The 14,154-nt window shown below is 54.8% G+C and overlaps 33 non-coding genes across 33 annotated transcripts; 27 read left to right on the top strand and 6 right to left on the bottom strand.

Annotated features, from left to right (window-relative positions):
- The first annotated feature begins 56 nt into the window (after positions 1 to 56).
- Trnag-gcc lies at positions 57 to 127 on the top strand. The gene has a single exon. It is a non-coding gene; the product is annotated as a tRNA-Gly (tRNA).
- Positions 128 to 506: 379 nt separating this feature from the next.
- Positions 507 to 580, top strand: Trnam-cau. The gene has a single exon. It is a non-coding gene; the product is annotated as a tRNA-Met (tRNA).
- Positions 581 to 876: 296 nt separating this feature from the next.
- Positions 877 to 949, top strand: Trnae-uuc. The gene has a single exon. It is a non-coding gene; the product is annotated as a tRNA-Glu (tRNA).
- A 199-nt stretch (positions 950 to 1,148) lies between these two features.
- Positions 1,149 to 1,222, top strand: Trnai-aau. The gene has a single exon. It is a non-coding gene; the product is annotated as a tRNA-Ile (tRNA).
- A 595-nt stretch (positions 1,223 to 1,817) lies between these two features.
- Trnag-ucc lies at positions 1,818 to 1,889 on the bottom strand. Its single transcript has one exon. It is a non-coding gene; the product is annotated as a tRNA-Gly (tRNA).
- A 343-nt stretch (positions 1,890 to 2,232) lies between these two features.
- Trnag-gcc lies at positions 2,233 to 2,303 on the top strand. The gene has a single exon. It is a non-coding gene; the product is annotated as a tRNA-Gly (tRNA).
- Positions 2,304 to 2,684: 381 nt separating this feature from the next.
- Trnam-cau lies at positions 2,685 to 2,757 on the top strand. The gene has a single exon. It is a non-coding gene; the product is annotated as a tRNA-Met (tRNA).
- A 297-nt stretch (positions 2,758 to 3,054) lies between these two features.
- Positions 3,055 to 3,126, top strand: Trnae-uuc. The gene has a single exon. It is a non-coding gene; the product is annotated as a tRNA-Glu (tRNA).
- A 198-nt stretch (positions 3,127 to 3,324) lies between these two features.
- On the top strand, positions 3,325 to 3,398 carry Trnai-aau. The gene has a single exon. It is a non-coding gene; the product is annotated as a tRNA-Ile (tRNA).
- A 593-nt stretch (positions 3,399 to 3,991) lies between these two features.
- Positions 3,992 to 4,062, bottom strand: Trnag-ucc. Its single transcript has one exon. It is a non-coding gene; the product is annotated as a tRNA-Gly (tRNA).
- Positions 4,063 to 4,404: 342 nt separating this feature from the next.
- Trnag-gcc lies at positions 4,405 to 4,475 on the top strand. Its single transcript has one exon. It is a non-coding gene; the product is annotated as a tRNA-Gly (tRNA).
- A 381-nt stretch (positions 4,476 to 4,856) lies between these two features.
- Trnam-cau lies at positions 4,857 to 4,929 on the top strand. Its single transcript has one exon. It is a non-coding gene; the product is annotated as a tRNA-Met (tRNA).
- Positions 4,930 to 5,226: 297 nt separating this feature from the next.
- Trnae-uuc lies at positions 5,227 to 5,297 on the top strand. Its single transcript has one exon. It is a non-coding gene; the product is annotated as a tRNA-Glu (tRNA).
- Positions 5,298 to 5,496: 199 nt separating this feature from the next.
- Positions 5,497 to 5,570, top strand: Trnai-aau. Its single transcript has one exon. It is a non-coding gene; the product is annotated as a tRNA-Ile (tRNA).
- A 592-nt stretch (positions 5,571 to 6,162) lies between these two features.
- Positions 6,163 to 6,234, bottom strand: Trnag-ucc. The gene has a single exon. It is a non-coding gene; the product is annotated as a tRNA-Gly (tRNA).
- Positions 6,235 to 6,576: 342 nt separating this feature from the next.
- On the top strand, positions 6,577 to 6,647 carry Trnag-gcc. Its single transcript has one exon. It is a non-coding gene; the product is annotated as a tRNA-Gly (tRNA).
- Positions 6,648 to 7,029: 382 nt separating this feature from the next.
- On the top strand, positions 7,030 to 7,102 carry Trnam-cau. The gene has a single exon. It is a non-coding gene; the product is annotated as a tRNA-Met (tRNA).
- A 297-nt stretch (positions 7,103 to 7,399) lies between these two features.
- Trnae-uuc lies at positions 7,400 to 7,471 on the top strand. The gene has a single exon. It is a non-coding gene; the product is annotated as a tRNA-Glu (tRNA).
- Positions 7,472 to 7,669: 198 nt separating this feature from the next.
- On the top strand, positions 7,670 to 7,743 carry Trnai-aau. The gene has a single exon. It is a non-coding gene; the product is annotated as a tRNA-Ile (tRNA).
- Positions 7,744 to 8,336: 593 nt separating this feature from the next.
- Positions 8,337 to 8,408, bottom strand: Trnag-ucc. Its single transcript has one exon. It is a non-coding gene; the product is annotated as a tRNA-Gly (tRNA).
- Positions 8,409 to 8,750: 342 nt separating this feature from the next.
- Positions 8,751 to 8,821, top strand: Trnag-gcc. The gene has a single exon. It is a non-coding gene; the product is annotated as a tRNA-Gly (tRNA).
- Positions 8,822 to 9,202: 381 nt separating this feature from the next.
- On the top strand, positions 9,203 to 9,275 carry Trnam-cau. Its single transcript has one exon. It is a non-coding gene; the product is annotated as a tRNA-Met (tRNA).
- Positions 9,276 to 9,572: 297 nt separating this feature from the next.
- Positions 9,573 to 9,644, top strand: Trnae-uuc. Its single transcript has one exon. It is a non-coding gene; the product is annotated as a tRNA-Glu (tRNA).
- Positions 9,645 to 9,842: 198 nt separating this feature from the next.
- On the top strand, positions 9,843 to 9,916 carry Trnai-aau. Its single transcript has one exon. It is a non-coding gene; the product is annotated as a tRNA-Ile (tRNA).
- A 593-nt stretch (positions 9,917 to 10,509) lies between these two features.
- On the bottom strand, positions 10,510 to 10,581 carry Trnag-ucc. The gene has a single exon. It is a non-coding gene; the product is annotated as a tRNA-Gly (tRNA).
- Positions 10,582 to 10,923: 342 nt separating this feature from the next.
- Positions 10,924 to 10,994, top strand: Trnag-gcc. Its single transcript has one exon. It is a non-coding gene; the product is annotated as a tRNA-Gly (tRNA).
- A 381-nt stretch (positions 10,995 to 11,375) lies between these two features.
- Trnam-cau lies at positions 11,376 to 11,448 on the top strand. The gene has a single exon. It is a non-coding gene; the product is annotated as a tRNA-Met (tRNA).
- A 297-nt stretch (positions 11,449 to 11,745) lies between these two features.
- Positions 11,746 to 11,817, top strand: Trnae-uuc. Its single transcript has one exon. It is a non-coding gene; the product is annotated as a tRNA-Glu (tRNA).
- Positions 11,818 to 12,015: 198 nt separating this feature from the next.
- Trnai-aau lies at positions 12,016 to 12,089 on the top strand. Its single transcript has one exon. It is a non-coding gene; the product is annotated as a tRNA-Ile (tRNA).
- A 593-nt stretch (positions 12,090 to 12,682) lies between these two features.
- On the bottom strand, positions 12,683 to 12,754 carry Trnag-ucc. Its single transcript has one exon. It is a non-coding gene; the product is annotated as a tRNA-Gly (tRNA).
- Positions 12,755 to 13,096: 342 nt separating this feature from the next.
- On the top strand, positions 13,097 to 13,167 carry Trnag-gcc. The gene has a single exon. It is a non-coding gene; the product is annotated as a tRNA-Gly (tRNA).
- A 381-nt stretch (positions 13,168 to 13,548) lies between these two features.
- Trnam-cau lies at positions 13,549 to 13,621 on the top strand. The gene has a single exon. It is a non-coding gene; the product is annotated as a tRNA-Met (tRNA).
- Positions 13,622 to 13,918: 297 nt separating this feature from the next.
- Positions 13,919 to 13,990, top strand: Trnae-uuc. The gene has a single exon. It is a non-coding gene; the product is annotated as a tRNA-Glu (tRNA).
- The last annotated feature ends 164 nt before the right edge of the window (positions 13,991 to 14,154 follow it).

The raw sequence follows: 14,154 nt of genomic DNA, 5'->3' as shown, positions 1-14,154 counted from the left end.
CCACTTTCCCTTGAGACATCTGCTCGGGAAGCAGCGTCAAGTTACCGCTGGCCCGGGCATCGGTGGTTCAGTGGTAGAATGCTCGCCTGCCACGCGGGCGGCCCGGGTTCGATTCTCGGCCGATGCATCATTTTGCTTTTCCCGCGATAATGCTGCCGCGTGGCTTGCGCGCTTGAGATGCACGATCCACAAGAACGTATAGCTGGATTCCCTTGAGAAGAACCGAGAACGCAGCACTCGCGGTCCCCACTAGGACGCTCGCATCATGTTCTACAGACTAGCGTCGGCCTGGCCTCACAAGTTGCTGTGTCCCGGTGCCTCCGAGCACTGAACTTTAACGACAAGGAGTGCTGCCTATCGTTGCCAACAGCTGCAGCAACACCGCAATCAACTGGGCCGGCAGTGCACGTGTAGCAACAGAACACGTTATCGAGGAAGTACAGTGTCTCTACGCCTAATATTGGGCAGGCTATTTACCCAGTTTCCAGGACAAGCGGTTCACCCGTGCCTCGGTAGCGCAGTAGGCAGGCGCGTAAGTCTCATAATCTTAAGGTCGTGAGTTCGATCCTCACCCGGGGCATTTAATTTTCTGTGACTGATGGTGGTGCTGTAGCTAGGGCGCCAACGTATTTCTTGTTTGTTATCCACAACGCTTCAGCGGGAAAATGTTTACTTCCTGTTATTGCTACTTACAGCTTCCCTTTCCTCTTCTCCCAGCAGAGCATGAAGCCAAAAGCATTGCTCTGCGACGTTTGAGGTGCGCGCCTTGCCAGTCAGTATGTGCAAAGATGCCCGCAAAGAGAGAGGGGCGCCGACGCGGCACTCGACACGAAATGCGACAAGCGACCGTACGAACGGTCTAACGGAACGGCCACATCCGGTGTGGTCTAAGTGGCTAGGATACCTGGCTTTCACCCAGGAGGCCCGGGTTCGATTCCCGGTACCGGAACGGAATTTTTTCCACACGAATCGTGACAAGTTTGAGCTGTCCGAGCGGCCGTTTCCCGTCCTGCTCGCAATATAGCTACTGTTTCGTGACCGTCAGCAGAATATAGACTAGGGAAGCAGACACAACGACGACCATAGAAATGGTGTATGGCTTCATGCCACCTGTTTCCAGCGTAGGGCTGAGCATCTGCATATGCCGAGGCCCGTTAGCTCAGTTGGTTAGAGCGTCGTGCTAATAACGCGAAGGTCGTGGGTTCGATCCCCCCACGGGCCACTACTCTTTTACTACTACGACAAGGCAGCGCCGATTTCAGCTGGCGAGTGTGATGACCAAAAGATCATCACCCTGCGTGGAAGTTGATAGAGGATCCGAACCCGACTCGTCGGGAAGCGCTACAGCATTCACTCGGCAATGGCCATAATATCTTGAATACACTGGTTCTCAGCCGATAAAGAGAAAATGAAAGAAAATGTCCGATTGCCGATGCGTAACAACTTTGGCCCTTGTTAGTACTTGGGCGGGTGAGCGCATGGGAACACAGGGCACTATTGGCACTTTTACTTCCTATTTTTGTTTCCTCCTTTCTTTTCGGAGCTACAGCCCGATTCGGTCAGGGAGGACGCCACCGTGAAATGAAGGGGGCGTGCTGTGTGTCCATCGCCTCGCCTCTCCTTACCTCTCTCAGTCGTTTCTCGTGCTTGTCGTTTTGATATAGGCCGATTTGAGAGCGTCAGCTCTCGCGTCAGCTGAGCAAAGTCGAGACAAGTCGAGACACACTAAGGGCTGGTGTGCAGCGAGTAAGAGGGCGAAAAAACAATAATTTAAGAGCGCGTGGCAAAAGTACTCATACGCGAAATTAAAAGCCTGCTGCGGTGGCCGGGAATCGAACCCGGATCAACTGCTTGGAAGGCAACTATGCTGACCATTACACCACCACCGCACAAGCGAGCGCCGCGCGTCCGCGCTGTGTCGGCTTCCCCGCCAGTCGGCAGCGGCCGAAGGTGATCGTACCTGGCAGGCGCATTTCGAGGCGGGCTAGGGGAGCACATCCAGGACGCATTCGGACAGCGTATCCGCGCACATTTCGCATCCTTTGGCAAGAGTTGGGCGCCGGCGACGCAAGAGTACGCAGAGGACCGCGTTCTGGCGGCATTTTAAGCAGTGCAGTGCAGGATTCAGCGTCTGCAGCATCTTTTCCACAGAATGCTACGGCGCTTGACGGCAGTCCCACTTTCCCTTGAGACATCTGCTCGGGAAGCAGCGTCAAGTTACCGCTGGCAAGGGCATCGGTGGTTCAGTGGTAGAATGCTCGCCTGCCACGCGGGCGGCCCGGGTTCGATTCCCGGCCGATGCATCATTTTGCTTTTCCCGCGATAATGCTGCCGCGTGGCTTGCGCGCTTGAGATGCACGATCCACAAGAACGTATAGCTGGATTCCCTTGAGAAGAACCGAGAACGCAGCACTCGCGGGTCCCCACTAGGACGCTCGCATCATGTTCTACAGACTAGCGTCGGCCTGGCCTCACAAGTTGCTGTGTCCCGGTGCCTCCGAGGCACTGAACTTTAACGACAAGGAGTGCTGCCTATCGTTGCCAACAGCTGCAGCAACACCGCAATCAACTGGGCCGGCAGTGCACGTGTAGCAACAGAACACGTTATCGAGGAAGTACAGTGTCTCTACGCCTAATATTGGGCAGGCTATTTACCCAGTTTCCAGGACAAGCGGTTCACCCGTGCCTCGGTAGCGCAGTAGGCAGCGCGTAAGTCTCATAATCTTAAGGTCGTGAGTTCGATCCTCACCCGGGGCATTTAATTTTCTGTGACTGATGGTGGTGCTGTAGCTAGGGCGCCAACGTATTTCTTGTTTGTTATCCACAACGCTTCAGCGGGAAAATGTTTACTTCCTGTTATTGCTACTTACAGCTTCCCTTTCCCTCTTCTCCCAGCAGAGCATGAAGCCAAAAGCATTGCTCTGCGACGTTTGAGGTGCGCGCCTTGCCAGTCAGTATGTGCAAAGATGCCCGCAAAGAGAGAGGGGCGCCGACGCGGCACTCGACACGAAATGCGACAAGCGACCGTACGAACGGTCTAACGGAACGGCCACATCCGGTGTGGTCTAGTGGCTAGGATACCTGGCTTTCACCCAGGAGGCCCGGGTTCGATTCCCGGTACCGGAACGGAATTTTTTCCACACGAATCGTGACAAGTTTGAGCTGTCCGAGCGGCCGTTTCCCGTCCTGCTCGCAATATAGCTACTGTTTCGTGACCGTCAGCAGAATATAGACTAGGGAAGCAGACACACGACGACCATAGAAATGGTGTATGGCTTCATGCCACCTGTTTCCAGCGTAGGGCTGAGCATCTGCATATGCCGAGGCCCGTTAGCTCAGTTGGTTAGAGCGTCGTGCTAATAACGCGAAGGTCGTGGGTTCGATCCCCCCACGGGCCACTACTCTTTTACTACTACGACAAGGCAGCGCCGATTTCAGCTGGCGAGTGTGATGACCAAAAGATCATCACCCTGCGTGGAAGTTGATAGAGGATCCGAACCCGACTCGTCGGGAAGCGCTACAGCATTCACTCGGCAATGGCCATAATATCTTGAATACACTGGTTCTCAGCCGATAAAGAGAAAATGAAAGAAAATGTCCGATTGCCGATGCGTAACAACTTTGGCCCTTGTTAGTACTTGGGCGGGTGAGCGCATGGGAACACAGGGCACTATTGGCACTTTTACTTCCTATTTTTGTTTCTCCTTTCTTTTCGGAGCTACAGCCCGATTCGGTCAGGGAGACGCCACCGTGAAATGAAGGGGGCGTGCTGTGTGTCCATCGCCTCGCCTCTCCTTACCTCTCTCAGTCGTTTCTCGTGCTTGTCGTTTTGATATAGGCCGATTTGAGAGCGTCAGCTCTCGCGTCAGCTGAGCAAAGTCGAGACAAGTCGAGACACACTAAGGGCTGGTGTGCAGCGAGTAAGAGGGCGAAAAAACAATAATTTAAGAGCGCGTGGCAAAAGTACTCATACGCGAAATTAAAAGCCTGCTGCGGTGGCCGGAATCGAACCCGGATCAACTGCTTGGAAGGCAACTATGCTGACCATTACACCACCACCGCACAAGCGAGCGCCGCGCGTCCGCGCTGTGTCGGCTTCCCGCCAGTCGGCAGCGGCCGAAGGTGATCGTACCTGGCAGGCGCATTTCGAGGCGGGCTAGGGGAGCACATCCAGACGCATTCGGACAGCGTATCCGCGCACATTTCGCATCCTTTGGCAAGAGTTGGGCGCCGGCGACGCAAGAGTACGCAGAGGACCGCGTTCTGGCGGCATTTTTAAGCAGTGCAGTGCAGGATTCAGCGTCTGCAGCATCTTTTCCACAGAATGCTACGGCGCTTGACGGCAGTCCCACTTTCCCTTGAGACATCTGCTCGGGAAGCAGCGTCAAGTTACCGCTGGCAAGGGCATCGGTGGTTCAGTGGTAGAATGCTCGCCTGCCACGCGGGCGGCCCGGGTTCGATTCCCGGCCGATGCATCATTTTGCTTTTCCCGCGATAATGCTGCCGCGTGGCTTGCGCGCTTGAGATGCACGATCCACAAGAACGTATAGCTGGATTCCCTTGAGAAGAACCGAGAACGCAGCACTCGCGGGTCCCCACTAGGACGCTCGCATCATGTTCTACAGACTAGCGTCGGCCTGGCCTCACAAGTTGCTGTGTCCCGGTGCCTCCGAGGCACTGAACTTTAACGACAAGGAGTGCTGCCTATCGTTGCCAACAGCTGCAGCAACACCGCAATCAACTGGGCCGGCAGTGCACGTGTAGCAACAGAACACGTTATCGAGGAAGTACAGTGTCTCTACGCCTAATATTGGGCAGGCTATTTACCCAGTTTCCAGGACAAGCGGTTCACCCGTGCCTCGGTAGCGCAGTAGGCAGCGCGTAAGTCTCATAATCTTAAGGTCGTGAGTTCGATCCTCACCCGGGGCATTTAATTTTCTGTGACTGATGGTGGTGCTGTAGCTAGGGCGCCAACGTATTTCTTGTTTGTTATCCACAACGCTTCAGCGGGAAAATGTTTACTTCCTGTTATTGCTACTTACAGCTTCCCTTTCCCTCTTCTCCCAGCAGAGCATGAAGCCAAAAGCATTGCTCTGCGACGTTTGAGGTGCGCGCCTTGCCAGTCAGTATGTGCAAAGATGCCCGCAAAGAGAGAGGGGCGCCGACGCGGCACTCGACACGAAATGCGACAAGCGACCGTACGAACGGTCTAACGGAACGGCCACATCCGGTGTGGTCTAGTGGCTAGGATACCTGGCTTTCACCCAGGAGGCCCGGTTCGATTCCCGGTACCGGAACGGAATTTTTTCCACACGAATCGTGACAAGTTTGAGCTGTCCGAGCGGCCGTTTCCCGTCCTGCTCGCAATATAGCTACTGATTTCGTGACCGTCAGCAGAATATAGACTAGGGAAGCAGACACACGACGACCATAGAAATGGTGTATGGCTTCATGCCACCTGTTTCCAGCGTAGGGCTGAGCATCTGCATATGCCGAGGCCCGTTAGCTCAGTTGGTTAGAGCGTCGTGCTAATAACGCGAAGGTCGTGGGTTCGATCCCCCCACGGGCCACTACTCTTTTACTACTACGACAAGGCAGCGCCGATTTCAGCTGGCGAGTGTGATGACCAAAAGATCATCACCCTGCGTGGAAGTTGATAGAGGATCCGAACCCGACTCGTCGGGAAGCGCTACAGCATTCACTCGGCAATGGCCATAATATCTTGAATACACTGGTTCTCAGCCGATAAAGAGAAAATGAAAGAAAATGTCCGATTGCCGATGCGTAACAACTTTGGCCCTTGTTAGTACTTGGGCGGGTGAGCGCATGGGAACACAGGGCACTATTGGCACTTTTACTTCCTATTTTTGTTTCTCCTTTCTTTTCGGAGCTACAGCCCGATTCGGTCAGGGAGACGCCACCGTGAAATGAAGGGGGCGTGCTGTGTGTCCATCGCCTCGCCTCTCCTTACCTCTCTCAGTCGTTTCTCGTGCTTGTCGTTTTGATATAGGCCGATTGAGAGCGTCAGCTCTCGCGTCAGCTGAGCAAAGTCGAGACAAGTCGAGACACACTAAGGGCTGGTGTGCAGCGAGTAAGAGGGCGAAAAAACAATAATTTAAGAGCGCGTGGCAAAAGTACTCATACGCGAAATTAAAAGCCTGCTGCGGTGGCCGGGAATCGAACCCGGATCAACTGCTTGGAAGGCAACTATGCTGACCATTACACCACCACCGCACAAGCGAGCGCCGCGCGTCCGCGCTGTGTCGGCTTCCCGCCAGTCGGCAGCGGCCGAAGGTGATCGTACCTGGCAGGCGCATTTCGAGGCGGGCTAGGGGAGCACATCCAGACGCATTCGGACAGCGTATCCGCGCACATTTCGCATCCTTTGGCAAGAGTTGGGCGCCGGCGACGCAAGAGTACGCAGAGGACCGCGTTCTGGCGGCATTTTTAAGCAGTGCAGTGCAGGATTCAGCGTCTGCAGCATCTTTTCCACAGAATGCTACGGCGCTTGACGGCAGTCCCACTTTCCCTTGAGACATCTGCTCGGGAAGCAGCGTCAAGTTACCGCTGGCCCGGGCATCGGTGGTTCAGTGGTAGAATGCTCGCCTGCCACGCGGGCGGCCCGGGTTCGATTCTCGGCCGATGCATCATTTTGCTTTTCCCGCGATAATGCTGCCGCGTGGCTTGCGCGCTTTGAGATGCACGATCCACAAGAACGTATAGCTGGATTCCCTTGAGAAGAACCGAGAACGCAGCACTCGCGGGTCCCCACTAGGACGCTCGCATCATGTTCTACAGACTAGCGTCGGCCTGGCCTCACAAGTTGCTGTGTCCCGGTGCCTCCGAGGCACTGAACTTTAACGACAAGGAGTGCTGCCTATCGTTGCCAACAGCTGCAGCAACACCGCAATCAACTGGGCCGGCAGTGCACGTGTAGCAACAGAACACGTTATCGAGGAAGTACAGTGTCTCTACGCCTAATATTGGGCAGGCTATTTACCCAGTTTCCAGGACAAGCGGTTCACCCGTGCCTCGGTAGCGCAGTAGGCAGCGCGTAAGTCTCATAATCTTAAGGTCGTGAGTTCGATCCTCACCCGGGGCATTTAATTTTCTGTGACTGATGGTGGTGCTGTAGCTAGGGCGCCAACGTATTTCTTGTTTGTTATCCACAACGCTTCAGCGGGAAAATGTTTACTTCCTGTTATTGCTACTTACAGCTTCCCTTTCCCTCTTCTCCCAGCAGAGCATGAAGCCAAAAGCATTGCTCTGCGACGTTTGAGGTGCGCGCCTTGCCAGTCAGTATGTGCAAAGATGCCCGCAAAGAGAGAGGGGCGCCGACGCGGGCACTCGACACGAAATGCGACAAGCGACCGTACGAACGGTCTAACGAACGGCCACATCCGGTGTGGTCTAGTGGCTAGGATACCTGGCTTTCACCCAGGAGGCCCGGGTTCGATTCCCGGTACCGGAACGGAATTTTTTCCACACGAATCGTGACAAGTTTGAGCTGTCCGAGCGGCCGTTTCCCGTCCTGCTCGCAATATAGCTACTGTTTCGTGACCGTCAGCAGAATATAGACTAGGGAAGCAGACACACGACGACCATAGAAATGGTGTATGGCTTCATGCCACCTGTTTCCAGCGTAGGGCTGAGCATCTGCATATGCCGAGGCCCGTTAGCTCAGTTGGTTAGAGCGTCGTGCTAATAACGCGAAGGTCGTGGGTTCGATCCCCCCACGGGCCACTACTCTTTTACTACTACGACAAGGCAGCGCCGATTTCAGCTGGCGAGTGTGATGACCAAAAGATCATCACCCTGCGTGGAAGTTGATAGAGGATCCGAACCCGACTCGTCGGGAAGCGCTACAGCATTCACTCGGCAATGGCCATAATATCTTGAATACACTGGTTCTCAGCCGATAAAGAGAAAATGAAAGAAAATGTCCGATTGCCGATGCGTAACAACTTTGGCCCTTGTTAGTACTTGGGCGGGTGAGCGCATGGGAACACAGGGCACTATTGGCACTTTTACTTCCTATTTTTGTTTCTCCTTTCTTTTCGGAGCTACAGCCCGATTCGGTCAGGGAGACGCCACCGTGAAATGAAGGGGGCGTGCTGTGTGTCCATCGCCTCGCCTCTCCTTACCTCTCTCAGTCGTTTCTCGTGCTTGTCGTTTTGATATAGGCCGATTTGAGAGCGTCAGCTCTCGCGTCAGCTGAGCAAAGTCGAGACAAGTCGAGACACACTAAGGGCTGGTGTGCAGCGAGTAAGAGGGCGAAAAAACAATAATTTAAGAGCGCGTGGCAAAAGTACTCATACGCGAAATTAAAAGCCTGCTGCGGTGGCCGGGAATCGAACCCGGATCAACTGCTTGGAAGGCAACTATGCTGACCATTACACCACCACCGCACAAGCGAGCGCCGCGCGTCCGCGCTGTGTCGGCTTCCCGCCAGTCGGCAGCGGCCGAAGGTGATCGTACCTGGCAGGCGCATTTCGAGGCGGGCTAGGGGAGCACATCCAGACGCATTCGGACAGCGTATCCGCGCACATTTCGCATCCTTTGGCAAGAGTTGGGCGCCGGCGACGCAAGAGTACGCAGAGGACCGCGTTCTGGCGGCATTTTTAAGCAGTGCAGTGCAGGATTCAGCGTCTGCAGCATCTTTTCCACAGAATGCTACGGCGCTTGACGGCAGTCCCACTTTCCCTTGAGACATCTGCTCGGGAAGCAGCGTCAAGTTACCGCTGGCCCGGGCATCGGTGGTTCAGTGGTAGAATGCTCGCCTGCCACGCGGGCGGCCCGGGTTCGATTCTCGGCCGATGCATCATTTTGCTTTTCCCGCGATAATGCTGCCGCGTGGCTTGCGCGCTTGAGATGCACGATCCACAAGAACGTATAGCTGGATTCCCTTGAGAAGAACCGAGAACGCAGCACTCGCGGGTCCCCACTAGGACGCTCGCATCATGTTCTACAGACTAGCGTCGGCCTGGCCTCACAAGTTGCTGTGTCCCGGTGCCTCCGAGGCACTGAACTTTAACGACAAGGAGTGCTGCCTATCGTTGCCAACAGCTGCAGCAACACCGCAATCAACTGGGCCGGCAGTGCACGTGTAGCAACAGAACACGTTATCGAGGAAGTACAGTGTCTCTACGCCTAATATTGGGCAGGCTATTTACCCAGTTTCCAGGACAAGCGGTTCACCCGTGCCTCGGTAGCGCAGTAGGCAGCGCGTAAGTCTCATAATCTTAAGGTCGTGAGTTCGATCCTCACCCGGGGCATTTAATTTTCTGTGACTGATGGTGGTGCTGTAGCTAGGGCGCCAACGTATTTCTTGTTTGTTATCCACAACGCTTCAGCGGGAAAATGTTTACTTCCTGTTATTGCTACTTACAGCTTCCCTTTCCCTCTTCTCCCAGCAGAGCATGAAGCCAAAAGCATTGCTCTGCGACGTTTGAGGTGCGCGCCTTGCCAGTCAGTATGTGCAAAGATGCCCGCAAAGAGAGAGGGGCGCCGACGCGGCACTCGACACGAAATGCGACAAGCGACCGTACGAACGGTCTAACGGAACGGCCACATCCGGTGTGGTCTAGTGGCTAGGATACCTGGCTTTCACCCAGGAGGCCCGGGTTCGATTCCCGGTACCGGAACGGAATTTTTTCCACACGAATCGTGACAAGTTTGAGCTGTCCGAGCGGCCGTTTCCCGTCCTGCTCGCAATATAGCTACTGTTTCGTGACCGTCAGCAGAATATAGACTAGGGAAGCAGACACACGACGACCATAGAAATGGTGTATGGCTTCATGCCACCTGTTTCCAGCGTAGGGCTGAGCATCTGCATATGCCGAGGCCCGTTAGCTCAGTTGGTTAGAGCGTCGTGCTAATAACGCGAAGGTCGTGGGTTCGATCCCCCCACGGGCCACTACTCTTTTACTACTACGACAAGGCAGCGCCGATTTCAGCTGGCGAGTGTGATGACCAAAAGATCATCACCCTGCGTGGAAGTTGATAGAGGATCCGAACCCGACTCGTCGGGAAGCGCTACAGCATTCACTCGGCAATGGCCATAATATCTTGAATACACTGGTTCTCAGCCGATAAAGAGAAAATGAAAGAAAATGTCCGATTGCCGATGCGTAACAACTTTGGCCCTTGTTAGTACTTGGGCGGGTGAGCGCATGGGAACACAGGGCACTATTGGCACTTTTACTTCCTATTTTTGTTTCTCCTTTCTTTTCGGAGCTACAGCCCGATTCGGTCAGGGAGACGCCACCGTGAAATGAAGGGGGCGTGCTGTGTGTCCATCGCCTCGCCTCTCCTTACCTCTCTCAGTCGTTTCTCGTGCTTGTCGTTTTGATATAGGCCGATTTGAGAGCGTCAGCTCTCGCGTCAGCTGAGCAAAGTCGAGACAAGTCGAGACACACTAAGGGCTGGTGTGCAGCGAGTAAGAGGGCGAAAAAACAATAATTTAAGAGCGCGTGGCAAAAGTACTCATACGCGAAATTAAAAGCCTGCTGCGGTGGCCGGGAATCGAACCCGGATCAACTGCTTGGAAGGCAACTATGCTGACCATTACACCACCACCGCACAAGCGAGCGCCGCGCGTCCGCGCTGTGTCGGCTTCCCGCCAGTCGGCAGCGGCCGAAGGTGATCGTACCTGGCAGGCGCATTTCGAGGCGGGCTAGGGGAGCACATCCAGACGCATTCGGACAGCGTATCCGCGCACATTTCGCATCCTTTGGCAAGAGTTGGGCGCCGGCGACGCAAGAGTACGCAGAGGACCGCGTTCTGGCGGCATTTTTAAGCAGTGCAGTGCAGGATTCAGCGTCTGCAGCATCTTTTCCACAGAATGCTACGGCGCTTGACGGCAGTCCCACTTTCCCTTGAGACATCTGCTCGGGAAGCAGCGTCAAGTTACCGCTGGCCCGGGCATCGGTGGTTCAGTGGTAGAATGCTCGCCTGCCACGCGGGCGGCCCGGGTTCGATTCTCGGCCGATGCATCATTTTGCTTTTCCCGCGATAATGCTGCCGCGTGGCTTGCGCGCTTGAGATGCACGATCCACAAGAACGTATAGCTGGATTCCCTTGAGAAGAACCGAGAACGCAGCACTCGCGGGTCCCCACTAGGACGCTCGCATCATGTTCTACAGACTAGCGTCGGCCTGGCCTCACAAGTTGCTGTGTCCCGGTGCCTCCGAGGCACTGAACTTTAACGACAAGGAGTGCTGCCTATCGTTGCCAACAGCTGCAGCAACACCGCAATCAACTGGGCCGGCAGTGCACGTGTAGCAACAGAACACGTTATCGAGGAAGTACAGTGTCTCTACGCCTAATATTGGGCAGGCTATTTACCCAGTTTCCAGGACAAGCGGTTCACCCGTGCCTCGGTAGCGCAGTAGGCAGCGCGTAAGTCTCATAATCTTAAGGTCGTGAGTTCGATCCTCACCCGGGGCATTTAATTTTCTGTGACTGATGGTGGTGCTGTAGCTAGGGCGCCAACGTATTTCTTGTTTGTTATCCACAACGCTTCAGCGGGAAAATGTTTACTTCCTGTTATTGCTACTTACAGCTTCCCTTTCCCTCTTCTCCCAGCAGAGCATGAAGCCAAAAGCATTGCTCTGCGACGTTTGAGGTGCGCGCCTTGCCAGTCAGTATGTGCAAAGATGCCCGCAAAGAGAGAGGGGCGCCGACGCGGCACTCGACACGAAATGCGACAAGCGACCGTACGAACGGTCTAACGGAACGGCCACATCCGGTGTGGTCTAGTGGCTAGGATACCTGGCTTTCACCCAGGAGGCCCGGGTTCGATTCCCGGTACCGGAACGGAATTTTTTCCACACGAATCGTGACAAGTTTGAGCTGTCCGAGCGGCCGTTTCCCGTCCTGCTCGCAATATAGCTACTGTTTCGTGACCGTCAGCAGAATATAGACTAGGGAAGCAGACACACGACGACCATAGAAATGGTGTATGGCTTCATGCCACCTGTTTCCAGCGTAGGGCTGAGCATCTGCATATGCCGAGGCCCGTTAGCTCAGTTGGTTAGAGCGTCGTGCTAATAACGCGAAGGTCGTGGGTTCGATCCCCCCACGGGCCACTACTCTTTTACTACTACGACAAGGCAGCGCCGATTTCAGCTGGCGAGTGTGATGACCAAAAGATCATCACCCTGCGTGGAAGTTGATAGAGGATCCGAACCCGACTCGTCGGGAAGCGCTACAGCATTCACTCGGCAATGGCCATAATATCTTGAATACACTGGTTCTCAGCCGATAAAGAGAAAATGAAAGAAAATGTCCGATTGCCGATGCGTAACAACTTTGGCCCTTGTTAGTACTTGGGCGGGTGAGCGCATGGGAACACAGGGCACTATTGGCACTTTTACTTCCTATTTTTGTTTCTCCTTTCTTTTCGGAGCTACAGCCCGATTCGGTCAGGGAGACGCCACCGTGAAATGAAGGGGGCGTGCTGTGTGTCCATCGCCTCGCCTCTCCTTACCTCTCTCAGTCGTTTCTCGTGCTTGTCGTTTTGATATAGGCCGATTTGAGAGCGTCAGCTCTCGCGTCAGCTGAGCAAAGTCGAGACAAGTCGAGACACACTAAGGGCTGGTGTGCAGCGAGTAAGAGGGCGAAAAAACAATAATTTAAGAGCGCGTGGCAAAAGTACTCATACGCGAAATTAAAAGCCTGCTGCGGTGGCCGGGAATCGAACCCGGATCAACTGCTTGGAAGGCAACTATGCTGACCATTACACCACCACCGCACAAGCGAGCGCCGCGCGTCCGCGCTGTGTCGGCTTCCCGCCAGTCGGCAGCGGCCGAAGGTGATCGTACCTGGCAGGCGCATTTCGAGGCGGGCTAGGGGAGCACATCCAGACGCATTCGGACAGCGTATCCGCGCACATTTCGCATCCTTTGGCAAGAGTTGGGCGCCGGCGACGCAAGAGTACGCAGAGGACCGCGTTCTGGCGGCATTTTTAAGCAGTGCAGTGCAGGATTCAGCGTCTGCAGCATCTTTTCCACAGAATGCTACGGCGCTTGACGGCAGTCCCACTTTCCCTTGAGACATCTGCTCGGGAAGCAGCGTCAAGTTACCGCTGGCCCGGGCATCGGTGGTTCAGTGGTAGAATGCTCGCCTGCCACGCGGGCGGCCCGGGTTCGATTCTCGGCCGATGCATCATTTTGCTTTTCCCGCGATAATGCTGCCGCGTGGCTTGCGCGCTTGAGATGCACGATCCACAAGAACGTATAGCTGGATTCCCTTGAGAAGAACCGAGAACGCAGCACTCGCGGGTCCCCACTAGGACGCTCGCATCATGTTCTACAGACTAGCGTCGGCCTGGCCTCACAAGTTGCTGTGTCCCGGTGCCTCCGAGGCACTGAACTTTAACGACAAGGAGTGCTGCCTATCGTTGCCAACAGCTGCAGCAACACCGCAATCAACTGGGCCGGCAGTGCACGTGTAGCAACAGAACACGTTATCGAGGAAGTACAGTGTCTCTACGCCTAATATTGGGCAGGCTATTTACCCAGTTTCCAGGACAAGCGGTTCACCCGTGCCTCGGTAGCGCAGTAGGCAGCGCGTAAGTCTCATAATCTTAAGGTCGTGAGTTCGATCCTCACCCGGGGCATTTAATTTTCTGTGACTGATGGTGGTGCTGTAGCTAGGGCGCCAACGTATTTCTTGTTTGTTATCCACAACGCTTCAGCGGGAAAATGTTTACTTCCTGTTATTGCTACTTACAGCTTCCCTTTCCCTCTTCTCCCAGCAGAGCATGAAGCCAAAAGCATTGCTCTGCGACGTTTGAGGTGCGCGCCTTGCCAGTCAGTATGTGCAAAGATGCCCGCAAAGAGAGAGGGGCGCCGACGCGGCACTCGACACGAAATGCGACAAGCGACCGTACGAACGGTCTAACGGAACGGCCACATCCGGTGTGGTCTAGTGGCTAGGATACCTGGCTTTCACCCAGGAGGCCCGGGTTCGATTCCCGGTACCGGAACGGAATTTTTTCCACACGAATCGTGACAAGTTTGAGCTGTCCGAGCGGCCGTTTCCCGTCCTGCTCGCAATATAGCTACTGTTTCGTGACCGTCAGCAGAATATAGACTAGGGAAGCAGACACACGACGACCATAGAAATGGTGTATGGCTTCATGCCACCTGT

Source organism: Schistocerca americana, unplaced genomic scaffold (genome assembly GCF_021461395.2).
Source record: "Schistocerca americana isolate TAMUIC-IGC-003095 unplaced genomic scaffold, iqSchAmer2.1 HiC_scaffold_1078, whole genome shotgun sequence".
NCBI classification, from domain to species: Eukaryota; Metazoa; Arthropoda; class Insecta; order Orthoptera; family Acrididae; genus Schistocerca; species Schistocerca americana.
Note: the sequence above shows the minus strand (reverse complement) of the source record. Positions and strands in the feature narration are given on the sequence as shown.